Source organism: Petromyzon marinus, chromosome 42 (genome assembly GCF_048934315.1).
Source record: "Petromyzon marinus isolate PM22_M1 ecotype Great Lakes invasive population chromosome 42, UKy_Petmar_22M1.pri1.0, whole genome shotgun sequence".
Classification (NCBI taxonomy): Eukaryota; Metazoa; Chordata; class Hyperoartia; order Petromyzontiformes; family Petromyzontidae; genus Petromyzon; species Petromyzon marinus.
Window position 1 is genome coordinate 10033365 of NC_133708.1, and position 15154 is coordinate 10048518.

Below are 15154 nucleotides of genomic sequence, written 5' to 3' on the forward strand. Positions count from 1 at the left end.
ACACACACGTACCAGAATACACACACGCCTACCAGATTACACACACACCTACCAGATTGCACACACACCTACCAGATTACACACCTACCAGATTACACACACACTTACCAGATTACACACACACACTTACCAGATTGCACACACACCTACCAGGTTAAATACACACCTACCAGATTAAACACACGCCTGCCAGATTACACAGACACGCCTACCAGATTACACACACACTTACCAGATTACACACACGCCTACCAGATTACACAGACACCTACCAAATTACACACACACCTACCAGATTACACACACACTTACCAGATTACACACACACACTTACCAGATTACACACACGCCTACCAGATTACACAGACACCTACCCGATTACACACACGCCTACCAGATTACACACACACACACACCTACCAGATTACACACACACACCTACCAGATTAAATACACAGCTACCAGATTAGACACACGCCTACCAGATTACACACACGCCTACCAGATTACACACACACCTACCAGATTACACACACACACCTACCAAATTACACACACACCTACCAGATTATATACACACTTACCAGATTACACACACGCCTACCAGATTACACAGACACCTACCAAATTACACACACACCTACCAGATTACACACACACTTACCAGATTACACACACACACTTACCAGATTACACACACGCCTACCAGATTACACAGACACCTACCCGATTACACACACGCCTACCAGATTACACACACACACACCTACCAGATTACACACACACACCTACCAGATTAAATACACAGCTACCAGATTAGACACACGCCTACCAGATTACACACACGCCTACCAGATTACACACACACCTACCAGATTACACACACACACCTACCAAATTACACACACACCTACCAGATTACACACACACTTACCAGATTACACACACACACTTACCAGATTACACACACGCCTACCAGATTACACAGACACCTACCCGATTACATACACGCCTACCAGATTACACACACACCTACCAGATTACACACACACACTTACCAGATTACACACACGCCTACCAGATTACACAGACACCTACCAGATTACACACATGCCTACCAGATTACACACACACACCTATCAGATTACACACAAACCTACCAGATTACACACACAGCTACCAGATTACACACACGCCTATCAGATTACACACACTTACCAGATTACACACACACACACACCTACCAGATTACACACACGCCTACCAGATTACACAGACACCTACCAGATTACACACACACCTACCAGATTACACACACGCCTACAAGATTGCACACACACCTACCAGAATACACACACACCTACCAGAATACACACACGCCTACCAGATTACACACACGCCTATCAGATTACACACACGCCTATCAGATTACACACACGCCTACCAGATTACACAGACACCTACCAGATTACACACACACACCTATCAGATTACACACACACCTACCAGAATACACACACGCCTACGAGATTACACACACACACACACCTACCAAATTACACACACACCTACCAGATTACACACACACCTACCAGATTACACACACACTTACCAGATTACACACACACTTACCAGAATACACACACACACCTACCAGATTACAAGCACACCTACCAGATTACACACAGGCCTACCAGATTACACACACACTTACCAGATTACACACACACTTACCAGATTACACACACGCCTACCAGATTACACACACGCCTACCAGATTACACACACACCTACCAGAATACATACATGCCTACCAGATTACACACACACCTACCAGATTGCACACACACACCTACCAGATTAAATACACACCTACCAGATTAGACACACGCCTACCAGATTACACACACGCCTACCAGATTACACACACACCTACCAGATTACACACACACCTACCAAATTACACACACACCTACCAGATTACACACACACTTACCAGATTACACACACACACACTTACCAGATTACACACATGCCTACCAGATTACACAGACACCTACCCGATTACACACACGCCTACCAGATTACACACACACACCTACCAGATTACACACACACTTACCAGATTACACACACACACTTACCAGATTACACACACGCCTACCAGATTACACAGACACCTACCAGATTACACACATGCCTACCAGATTACACACACACACCTATCACATTACACACACACCTACCAGATTACACACACAGCTACCAGATTACACACACGCCTATCAGATTACACACACTTACCAGATTACACACACACACACACACCTACCAGATTACACACACGCCTACCAGATTACACAGACACCTACCAGATTACACACACGCCTACCAGATTACACACACGCCTACCAGATTACACACCTACCAGATCACACACCTACCAGATTAAACACACGCCTACCAGATTACACATACACGCCTACCAGATTACACACACACCTACCAGATTACACACACGCCTACAAGATTACACACCTACCAGATTACACACCTACCAGATTAAACACACGCCTACCAGATTACACATACACGCCTACCAGATTACACACACACCTACCAGATTACACACACGCCTACCAGATTACACACACACATACCAGATTGCACACACACCTACCAGATGACACACCTACCAGATTACACACACGCCTACCAGATTACACACACACCTACCAGAGTACACACACACCTACCAGATTACACACACACCTACCAGATTACACACATACCTACCAGATTACACACTCACATACTAGATTACGCACACAAATACCGTATTACACACAGACACACACACACATCTAACAAATTACACACACACACACACATCTAACAGATTACACACACACACACCTACCAGATTACACACACATATCATATTACACATACACACCTACCAGATCACACACACACCTACCAGAATACACACATCTACCGGATTTCACATTTCACACCCTCACATACCAGATCACACACCCACACCTTCCGGATGATATACCCACCTACCAGATTACACACACATACACCTACCAGATTACACATACACCTACCAGATCTCACATACACACACTTACCGAATTACATACACATATTCCGGATTTCACACTCACACCTACCAAATTACACACACACACACACACCTAACAGATGATACACACACACCTCAAGTATAAGATGCGTGACCCCAGATTTCGCTTTGAAACATAGCAGGGAGAAATGTGCGTCTTACAATCTCGAACTTTAGCGGTCATATTTTAATATAAAATATGCCTTTTTAAGCAACTCTAAAATTAACTTAACCGTGGCACTTTCCATGTGTTACGAAAAAAAATAATAACTGAACACACGTCCCGTAGCTCGCACGCTTAGCATAACACTGTGATACAATCCCGTGGCAATGAGTCATATATATACAAACAAATAATAACAGCATGGTATAATTTTTACATTATCGCTCTAGCTATTGGCACTTTGTGCACTACTGTAGCTTTTTCTAGATTGAGCTAATTTGTCATCGGCATTGTGCGGTCCCATCTGTTGTTTGCCTGCTGGAAAAATCCAAGCCCGGCACTCTAAACTCTGTGGCAATTGAGACAGAGAGAGAGGGGTCGCATGATCTGTGACAATTATTGGTTGGCGTGCCTACAGCAGTCTCTATCACTAACGAAGGGCACGCATGCAGATTGATTAAGACGCTTGCTGTAAAAGCAATGTTGACTTTTCAATAAACGCGCTCTATTCCAAGTCTCTTTGTGACTGCGGCCACGCTCGCAATTTGTGAATCAAGCGGTCGGGTGGCTCGGCTGGAACAAATGAGCGGCTCGCAATCGCAAGGGATGTGAGTTTAAATTCTAGTTGGGGGGTGGGGACTGAGCCCATCGTGCCTCCTGGGGTTGAAAAAAAAAGGCACCGCTTTGTCATAAAGTCAAACAGTGGCTGTTCTGTGGAGACTCGCCTCTGCCAGATGAATGCCGAATTGCCACCACTGGCTCAGCGCCAGGAGATGAGCAAACCACCTCACTGCTCTTGAGAGCAACATATTGCTGCTTCTTCCTCTTCTTTATTATGTTTTGTACCCCCTCGATTTTGGACAGGTGAATTCGTTCAAATTGTAGCCATCGGCAAAGGCATGCATTTCCCTTGCTTTTTATTTAGGGCTCCTTTATAACATCATGCTACAGGCCCCGCACTATCTTCATCCGGCACGAAGTACAGGTTGTGTGCACTATACTGTCCGCAATTCACATTGCAGGTAAGCGGTTAGCACGCGTTGTTTAGCATTAGTAGAATGAATACAAATACCATAACTGTACTACACATTTTGATTTAAAGCTTTCGTGACTGCAGTAATTCATATTCTTAGTTTTTTCGGTAAAGTCACGTTGAAGAGAAACAACAAAATACCAAAATATATATAAAACAATAAAAAATTCTCACGACGTTTCGACCATAACTCAAACGGTCATCATCAGGTGTGTCGGTTTGCATAAATTTATTTTGAAAACGGCATATTTATTTATATATATAAAAATAACGTTTGCGTCACGCGCAACGATTGGCTGTTTGCCAGGACTAGTCCATCTATTTTTTGAAAAGAGGAGGGGGGAGACGAAATTTGTTTTTTATGTATGCTGTCTGAAAGCCACTGTAAGCGTGAACAATCAATCAAGAACTGAAATGATTTATCAAATCTTTCCAATGATTGCTAAGATAGAATCCATCTTCTCGGTTGAAATTGTCTCTGTGTTTGTATATGTGGATAGCCTCATGAACGAATCTCTCATGGAAGCCAGATGGCTTACAAAGAACCTCCGTCTTGGAAAAGTCAATGGCATGTGAGCCTACTGAATTAGAACAATGATCTGCTACGGCCGAGGTGTTGGTCCTACCGTGTTTAAGGTCTGCTTTATGTTCACGAATGCGGTCCGAGATATGGCGTTTGGTTTCTACATTACATTGGAGAAACCAAACGCCATATCTCGGACCGCATTCGTGAACATAAAGCAGACCTTAAACACGGTAGGACCAACACCTCGGCCGTAGCAGATCATTGTTCTAATTCAGTAGGCTCACATGCCATTGACTTTTCCAAGACGGAGGTTCTTTGTAAGCCATCTGGCTTCCATGAGAGATTCGTTCATGAGGCTATCCACATATACAAACACAGAGACAATTTCAACCGAGAAGATGGATTCTATCTTAGCAATCATTGGAAAGATTTGATAAATCATTTCAGTTCTTGATTGATTGTTCACGCTTACAGTGGCTTTCAGACAGCATACATAAAAAACAAATTTCGTCTCCCCCCTCCTCTTTTCAAAAAATAGATGGACTAGTCCTGGCAAACAGCCAATCGTTGCGCGTGACGCAAACGTTATTTTTATATATATAAATAAATATGCCGTTTTCAAAATAAATTTATGCAAACCGACACACCTGATGATGACCGTTTGAGTTATGGTCGATACGTCGTGAGAATTTTTTATTGTTTTATATATATTTTGTTATTTTGTTGTTTCTCTTCAACGTGACTTTACCGAAAAAACTAAGAATATGTACTACACATATTAGTGAGATGCAATGCGTTTGACAAGCGCAGATAATATTTGAGTAATAAAACTTGCAGACTTGCTTCAATAAGGAAAGCTGCATTGGACCTTATCAAGGCAGTTTTCCGAATTGTTGACACGTGTTTCTCCCTTACGCAAGGTAACAGCCCATGCATTTCTGCCACCGTTCCCATAGAGGGCAGGATTGCATTATTATTTCTCTCATTCTCTCACTGCCCTGTACTATAGGGCATAGAGTAGAGACAATATCATCTGTTTTGCATGCGAAAAAAACGATAAATGCAGTGATATATTACACAAATTATAGTGTTCACATAGGATATATAAACTGCATATTTACAAGTAAACCTGTTGAGGAATGCTAAGTGAAATGTCAGTTGTATGGAGATAAAAAAAATATTACATGCAGTTATGATCCACTTTCTATTTTGCTGCATGACAAACTACCACCATAACAAAACAACAATGTTGTGTTTTTCATGTTTAATGCTAGACGAAATTAAGTGAGCATGTTTATATATATGTGAACGGTCTTCGTAAGTCAAAACTGCGGCATGCGTTCTATAATCAGAAACTGACGGTGGTTATAACGTGTGTGAATTGGAAACGAACGTGCTTAATAGGTTAAACATTCATTTCTCCTTGCCAACAACAAATGGTTCGTAAAATTACACTGTACGCTGATTAAGCCTTGTGGTTTGCTAATGACAGTCCATCTGATGCCTGTAACCACTCGCATGTTTGACGAAGAGAGAAATGTGGGTTTTTTTTCTCTCTCCAAATCCATTTATCTTTCACTGTTCGCCATCAGGCCACAGCTGCTGCAAGATGAATAAGGGAGATTGAATGTGCGACATTTTATATATTGCAACTTAGCAGGAAGGAAACACTCGTAACGTGAACTTACAACTTAGCACATGATCACTCTCAGTGTACCCTAATCTACTGTGTTCAGGTCGCAGACGTGAAGCAGGGTTGACCCTGGTGAGTACTTGGATGGGTGGTCACCGGTTATTTCACAGTGTTGATGGCGTGGGGCCATGTCACGTGGCCAGGCGATGGCAATGCTAATCGCCAACCCCCTCTTGGGAATCTCTGTTGCAGCACCGACTGTTGATGGCAACTGCAGGCACACTTGCAACTGTGACTCGCAACTGTGACCTGCAACTGTGTTATAAATTTGTAATGTCAACGTATACGTTCTATATGTATATATATAATTTGTGACGATTGCTGTGAGATTTTTTTTTGTCTGTTTTAATTATTTTGTTTTGTTCGAGTCTATGTATGATTAATTTATTCATCAATCTCTGTAATTTACTCCATAGCTCAACGGGTTCTTCCAGTTTTAATAAATTCTTGTCAATCATGGGTACTCGTGTTCTTTCCACATGGTACCAAACATTCATCCACGGTATTGGGCCAAACTTCTAAATTCTGGACCCTCATAATTTTTTTTTAGACCAAGTGAGGCCTTCCCGAATAATGACTTGTCATTATTTAATACTGTTAGCAAGTGGACTCATGCTTATCAAGAGAACTTTGGTAACATTTCAGTGCAAAAAATGCGTGAGACATGCTAGGCCATGCACATTACAACACATTCCCTTTGTTTAAAGCACGAGCCGAAAAAGTTGCATCAAACAGTGGTTCCGCTCATGACGAAAAACTCACACGCGCTAGGCACCTGATGAAACACATCAGTGCCTTCGCTATTCTTTCGTCATAACGTTTCATCCCGGCGTATAATAATAATAATAACAACATGGAACTTGTCGCGCGCTGTTTTGAAATTTAATTGCCTCCGTCGTTCGCGGCAACGCAAGTCAGTAAACACACGTTGAAGAGCCATTTTAAATAAACGCGCGCAACAACGTGAGCGTGGGCTGAGCGAGACGACACCTGGCACAGTGCTGCGGGGCTTGACGGTGGTGCTCTTGCTAATGACCCACCGTACCTTTTTCGACGAGCCAGCAACAACGCGTCGTGAGTGATGGGCAATCATTTTGATGTACTGCACAATGTTTTAAGAGTCCAGTCTATTCAACACATTGGCTGCAAGCTGTCATACGGATAAATGCACTGTCTCTGTTTTTTTTTTTAAACGCTTTCGCTCTTGGTAATGGAAGATGGGTTTTTTTTTGGAGGGGGGGGGGGGAGCACGTAAAAACTGTTTTCGCTTGCCACTTAGCCCGTTGCGGTTTTAACTCAAGAAAATTTCGTGTCTTCGTTAATTTGTGTGTATTTGTATATTTTCTTGCCGCGTTCTGTGTTTGGCCGATCGAACCACGCGCATCCTATGCCGCACTTTTCGTTGGCGGCTGCCACCCATAATGGCAATTTAAACGGCCGCATTCCACGCAACGTCAACTTTACCCGTGGCCCCAGGGGCGCGAAGCAAAAACGATGATTAATGCACTGGAGTTGTTAATCAGCTGAAGCCGCGAGTGCAACCTTCTCTGGTGGGGAGAACACGAGGAGCCAAGTCCCCACCACCCCCCTCCCATCCCATCGAGGTACGCCATCATAACTGCTAATCAGCTCGAGTGCCACCCTGGGTCAGCAATTCCAAATGCCACACCTGCCACACCGTGCTAACTAAAAACAACACGCTTCGCACGCCTGTGTATGTTGCTCACACACACGCGCGCGCAAGCGCGCGACTTGCGCGTACAGGGACTACTTACGAATGAGTTAGGTTCCAGAGGTCTGTTCGTAAGTCGATTTTGTTTGTAAGTCCCCCTTTTACTCCTGTCGATCCCAAACGCGTTGTACGGCATCTACATAAAACGCGGGGGGGGGGGGAGGGTAGGGGCTTTAAAAGTTGTATAATATACTGTAGCTGTAGATGCCGCCTGATTCTTCATGTTCTGCAGACGTAAATTGCACCACCGCCATCTGTTGCGCGGTGGTGCCACTTACGACTCTCGGTTCGGACAGGCAACTGGACGTGCTGGGACAGGTTTGAGCGAATTTTCGAAAGTGTTCGTAAGTAGAGGAGTCTCCATATATGTGTGTGTGTGTAGTGTTAATGCTTACGCGATCCCTGGGGTAGAAATGCACAAGGGATCTCAGGTTATTGTCAACGATGACGTCACGGACGAAAACAAAGAGAGGGCGGGGCATGAGAGAGGCGAGGGAACGCCCAGGAGTGGGGTGCTGACGTCTCCGGGTGAGGCTGGGCGATCGGGGCGCTTGCTGGTGGGATCTGGAGTGGAGCTCGTGTGGAAAATAAAGAGAGGAGTGAGTCGTCTCAACCGTCGTATGGTGGACTCATTAGGGGCCGTCCTTTAATGACGTCACGCGATTTGGACGATTTTTGACCCCCTACCCCCCCCCTCTCATCACACGGCGTCACAAATGTCTGACCCCCTCCCCCCCCAGGTGCGTGACGTCATTTATGGACGGCCCCTTACCTATGTATTCATCCGCGGCAGATTGCAATTCTTTGATTATATGCAACGGCTGACGATAGGGTTCCCCTCCAGAGGTAGTTTTAGAGAGCCTCCCCGCGCCACTTACCCCGTCCCCTCTAAGAGGACATTTTGGCCTGACTCCCCATGGCATCTTGGAATGGGTGGGAGTCAGTGCCGGATTATCCTAGCAGCAAAAGTAGCTGCATGTGTAGTAGTAGCTACGGGACCCGCACTTTCAAGGGCCCCGCGCTAAATGCTTTCAAGATATCAATTCCCGTTCAGTGATTCTGCACTTACTCTATTACTATAGTACTATACTGCCTTCAACTTTTATGAACGGCCGGGTGTTTAAGGTTAGCGATTTGTCGTATTATCTGGCTGTATAGCAAATGAAAAAATGCAATTACTTTATTATGCAAGTAAAAAAAGATTGTGTTTGAATATGTACGTGTTTTATTTTTAATTTAGGGTCCCTTTGTAACATATGCTACAGGCCCGCACTAGCTTCATCCGGCACTGGTGGGAGTGGCCACACTTTACCCCTGTTCGCCATGAATTTGGCACCTTGTGCTAACCACTTCTGGGTGTAGTATGAACCCAGGATGTGACATTAATTCGCCACGCGGCTTCTCATATCTGCAAAAAAAGCACAATAACAAGGTATTAGCGTCCATGTTGACCACCTAGGGTGGTAATGCGGACTCGGAATGGCAGCACGTTCCCTGCTTATTGCAGTGGTCCACCGTTCAAATCCAGCGGCCGCCTCGATTATTTCCGCGGTGTGTAATAACCGCATTTGTTTTTGATTTAAAGCTTTCGTGACTGCAGTAATTCATATTCTTGGTTCTTTCGGTAAAGTCACGTTGAAGGGAAACAATAAATATATAAAAACAATACAATTCTCACGACGTTTCGACTGTAACACAACACCTGATGATGACTGTGTTACAGTCGAAACGTCGTGAGAATTTTATTGTTTTTATATATTTTATTATTTTATTGTTTCCCTTCAACGTGACTTTACCGAAAGAACCAAGAATATAACCGTATTTACTGTCAGAATTTCTATCCGCCGTCTGATAGCGCGGTGGCCACATACGGTGCGAAATAACTTCAACATACTCTTTGGTTCTTTCGGTAAAGTCACGTGGGTAGAAATAAAATAAAATAAATCACGACGTTTCGAACCCAACACAAGCGCCCATCTTAAGGTGAAAATGGCGACAGCATGCAATGTCTGCTGCGAACAGCACGATGTCTGCTGCACTTTTACCGAAAGAACCAAAGAGTATGGATTCCTGCAGTCACGAAAGCGTCAAATCAACTTCAACGTAGTACATACTGCACGTTCATGTTCCCCTAACGTCATTCGCAAGAGTAGGCCACGGTGTGCCGGCGTGAGAGTTCAAATTTGGCAAATGTGACAATCACACCGCATATGACTCGAATGAGATTATTCATCGTGATCATCCCCCCCCCCCCACCTACTGGCAGACGGAGTTCCAGACAAGTGACTCACAAATGAGATTTTTTTTTAAGTCAAACAAGATACTACTGAAATACGATTTGGCTGAAAATGTGAAAAATAGCACACATTGTGGTCCATATATACTACAGCTCGCAGAGCGTGGTTTAAGAGAGTTTCATTGTACGATGGGTGTGAGTAATCTACATACAGAGGCTGTGACTCGTATGAAGTCCAGCAAGTAGGCTGCTGTTAGTTGAGTGGCTTTTCACGTGGAAATGTATAGCAGCCAAATACTCTTAGCGCATGTTTCTAAATGTTGAGGGGAAAAACCAGAGGACCTGGTGATAAATCCACACGACCACGGGGGGGGGGGACATGCAAACTCCAAAAAACAGGCGTCAGGGTCGGGATCGAACCCACGGCATCCTGTATACCAGGCAAGGGAAATGACGTCTCACCACCATACCCAGGAAAGACTTGCTGAGCATTAAAACTATTTTTTAAGAGGTTCCTGTGAAATATTTTATAAAAAATATCATAATAAATTTAACATGTCTGTGTGTGTGCTTATTAGTAGTTTGGTCGTTTTTGTGCAAAGAGTTATACTAATGAATAAAGCAACCTCCTCTTTGTATAATTATGAACTGTGAAGATGTGACACATGCCTCGACTCGCTTTGCAAAACCACACCAGTAATGATCCTCACAGAGGCCCCAATTATATATTTTTTGTAAAACTCTACGATGGCAGCTACTTCCTAAGGGTCACATTTTTTTCCTGATGACGATTGCTTATATTTGCGGTCGAAACGTCGTAGTTTTTTGTTATTTTTATTTTATTTTCTTTGAACCTATCTACGTGACTTTACCAAAAGACCCAAGAATATGAATTCCTGCAATCACAAAAACTTTAAGTGAAGATAGAACCCAATTGTTTGTATTTACAGAATGAGTTGGGGGGGGGAGAGGGAAGGGGGGAGTGAATGCAGGGGTTGGGAGTGGGTATGGCACAATTACGATAACAAGTGTACAGCCTGTTACAGCTCATCCAAGTGTGGCTTCAGGATGACCTTAACCACAGATACGTGTCCCAATCTTCTCACCCCCACCCCTCCTCTCTCCCCTCTCTCTCGCTAAAGTTGTCAAGCAGAAAAAGTACGTGACTCATTACGAACACAATTAAGATCACTAACACCCAGGCTGTTGTTTCGCTCTCTACAAGGGAAAAAAAATCCATTCATTGTAATGAGCTTTCGCACATCACTGTACAGGAGCGGTAAAACACACCAGTCATTTCCCTGCGCAGGCAATTTGAATTTCCCTGTAAATGAGGACACTTAATTGGAATCGTTTCGATAAGCCAGAGTGCAGGAATGGCCACATTACAAAGAGGTGAGGGGTATTAGTGTTTCAAAAATGTGGGCCTCAGCGAGAGATCTGAAGACTAAAAATTACAAATACGTTCACTTGGAAAATTGTATTTTTTTATTATCTTGGTACTTACTTCCTTGCACTGCCACTACCAATCATTAAACCTTGAAAAAATCTACATGTGAAAAGTGCTTTATCATTTGTAACTTCACTACGGTACTCCTGGTTTAAGTGAAATCTAATTTTACATGTCACAATATGTTCGTTGAAATTAAATATAACAGCGCCTAAGTATTCATTATTTTTGTTCCCAATCTGACATACATTTTAATTAATGCGGGACAATGGGCTTGTCTAATCCGCCGTGCTGGATTGTTTTGGCCGGTTGGATACACGCTCACGTCTCATAGTTCACACAGTTCTGCCTGATAGTCCATGGTCTATGCAGTGGTCAAAATAGCAGCGATGAACGAAAGGTCACATGGCAGTACAACAGTGGTTCTCAGCATATTTTGGATCCTGCATTCTCCCAGCCACTGTACTTCCCCCCCCCCAACCCACTCCAGGTTACTAATGGCACAATACACATAGAGATCACATCAATGCATTTTCTCAACACCATGTCCGCGAGGCGTTTATTTCATGTTTTCGTGAATTTTGTTGCTGGCGATGTGAGGCAGATGTTCAGGATTGTCTCCTGCACCATATCCGTGCTGCAGCCTGCACCCCCCCCCCCCCCCCTCTGAAAGGTTCCCGCACACCCCACTGGTTTGAATGTCTGCTGCTGCCGCTCTGTTCGTGTGCGGTGTTGCCTTTGAAACTTTGCATCATATAGTGTGTGCGGAGTAGTTCGACAAAGTGGCATGTTCGCTAGCCTATAGGTTTGTATGTAGGTTGAACTTACTTCGCACCGTACGTAGCCAACCGTGCTAGTGTGTATCAATGTGGGAGGCTATGGTTGTTGGAGCTATGGTTGTTGAAGCTATGATTGTTGAAGCTATGGTTTTTGGAGCTATGGTTGTTGAAGCTATGGTTGTTGGAGCTATTGTTGTTGAAGCTATGGTTGTTGGAGCTATGGTTGTTGGAGCTATGGTTATTGAAGCTATGGTTGTTGGAGCTATTGTTGTTGAAGCTATGGTTGTTGGAGCTATGGTTGTTGAAGCTATGGTTGTTCGAACTACGTTAGAGCTATGGTAGTTGACGCTAGGACTGGAGCTATGGTTTTTGGAGATATGGTTGTTTGATATATTTTCACCTGTATTTGAGAGTTGGTTTATGCACAGCAAACTATGATGCTGCACAATCAATACCAAGATGGTTTCATATAATATTGAACAAATGTTTGAATCGACAAAAAAATGAGCAAAGGCTGTGCGTGACGACTTACTCAGACTGGCTTGTGGTGTTGCCAACACCATATTTCAGCCACCTTTGTCTCCCTCTGCTTCTTCAGTGGTGGTGGCACACCAGATCAGGTGCACATTTCAATGCTCAGTTGACCTTTGTAAAGACCAGAGCTGGTGCAGAAACTACTTACCACTGATGTTGTGTAGGGCTGGGAAATGAACCCATTGTTGTAACGTTCTGACCTGCCTCTACTGGAAATCTGTGAAAAATAGCTTAATAGCTCATCGGATTCCTTTGGTGTAAATAAATATTCTGATTCTGAGGTCACACGAACAACTATACAACCACTCTACACCAAGGTATGTGAAAGCTGACCAAACACACACAGGCGCGTGCACACACACCAAAAGAGTTAAGAATGCCGCAGACGAGATGCAATTATACTACATTTTCATCCATCATACATGCATTGCACACCGTGCGGCAAACAAAAAAAAACAACAACCCACATTCATTAAGGGCACCCTGGCTTCGAGATGTATGTTTCCACTGCGGAAGTGCTTGCAATGCTTTTCAGCAGGCACTGTTGTGGTAGATATAGGATCACCTTGGCTGATATTAGAGTCTACCAGGAGGGCATCTGTAGATGCCTGCCTGCTTGGCGTTACAATCTGTTGCATCCGTCTGCCACTGCACTACATTTCCCAATTTTGTTCTGGCTCTTTCGGTTTGCGTCTATTATTTTTTGTTCAATATTTATTTACTTAGTTTTGCCTCCCCGCATATATTCCCTGGCTAGTTTTGGAGATGCTGTGATGGGCAGATGTTGAATTTCGTTTTAAGCGAACGGGAAAAGTGAAGCCCCCTTTTGAAGCCCGCTTCTCTGTCACATGACTGAGTAATGATCGTCGCGGCACTGTCTGCATAGAGATTGATGTTTATATTTTTATATGTCCGTCCGATATGAATACAGGAGGGTCACACATACATGCATGTGTTACTCTCCTGGCACGCGTGAGTTTTCTTCTTGGTGCTGCGTTTCCCTCCCACACATTCTCATTCATGGAGTTGGGCAAACCTTCCAAAATAGGACCACGGGAGCTTGGGAAATTTGTCGGCAAACCGATTCTGGCTGCATTGCCTCTTGTTGGTGGATTTCGGCGCCTCCGTCTGACATTTCTGTGCACGCTTCATACCCTGCCACGTGCAGAGGTGCAATTGGCACGACTTACGGTAAATAATAAAATAAAATAAATATCGTTATTATTATTATTAATAGACATATTCGACCATTCCGCTGCCGGCGGCGATAACATTGCGTCGCTAATGCATTGCTCACGAGGTGCATATTTGCCAGTCATGCTCCTCCTTTAAAATATACCTCGGTTAAATTTTGATTTAAAGCTTTCGTGGCTGTAGTGATTCATATTCTTGGTTCTTTCGGTAAAATCACGTTGAAGGAAAATAATAAAATAATATATATAAAACAATCACGACGTTTCGACTGTAACACACACACACACACAGTCATCATCAGGTGTGAAAACCAACGGCAAGAAACATTTGAAAGAAGTGGCGGTTTGTATTTATTTATTTATTTATTTTTAAACGTTAGCGCCACGGATAGCGATTTGACAGTTTGTTTAGAAGGACGAGGCTACTATGTCGACCAAATGTAAGGACAACCTGATTTCCAAATTTAACCTCCTCTCTAACAGAAGACCGGACCCACACACCAAAAAGCTAGACGTTAACAAAGTCGTAATTAATCGCAGTAACAGTTCTATTTCCGATAGTCTGAAATCCGTTTTAGCTAAAAGTCTAAACTTTGCAGTCACACCTAAACACATGCCAGTTAATGATATCATTGCCCAAGTAGACGTTGCTCTCAAGGGCCTGGGTCACATCACTGCAGACGTA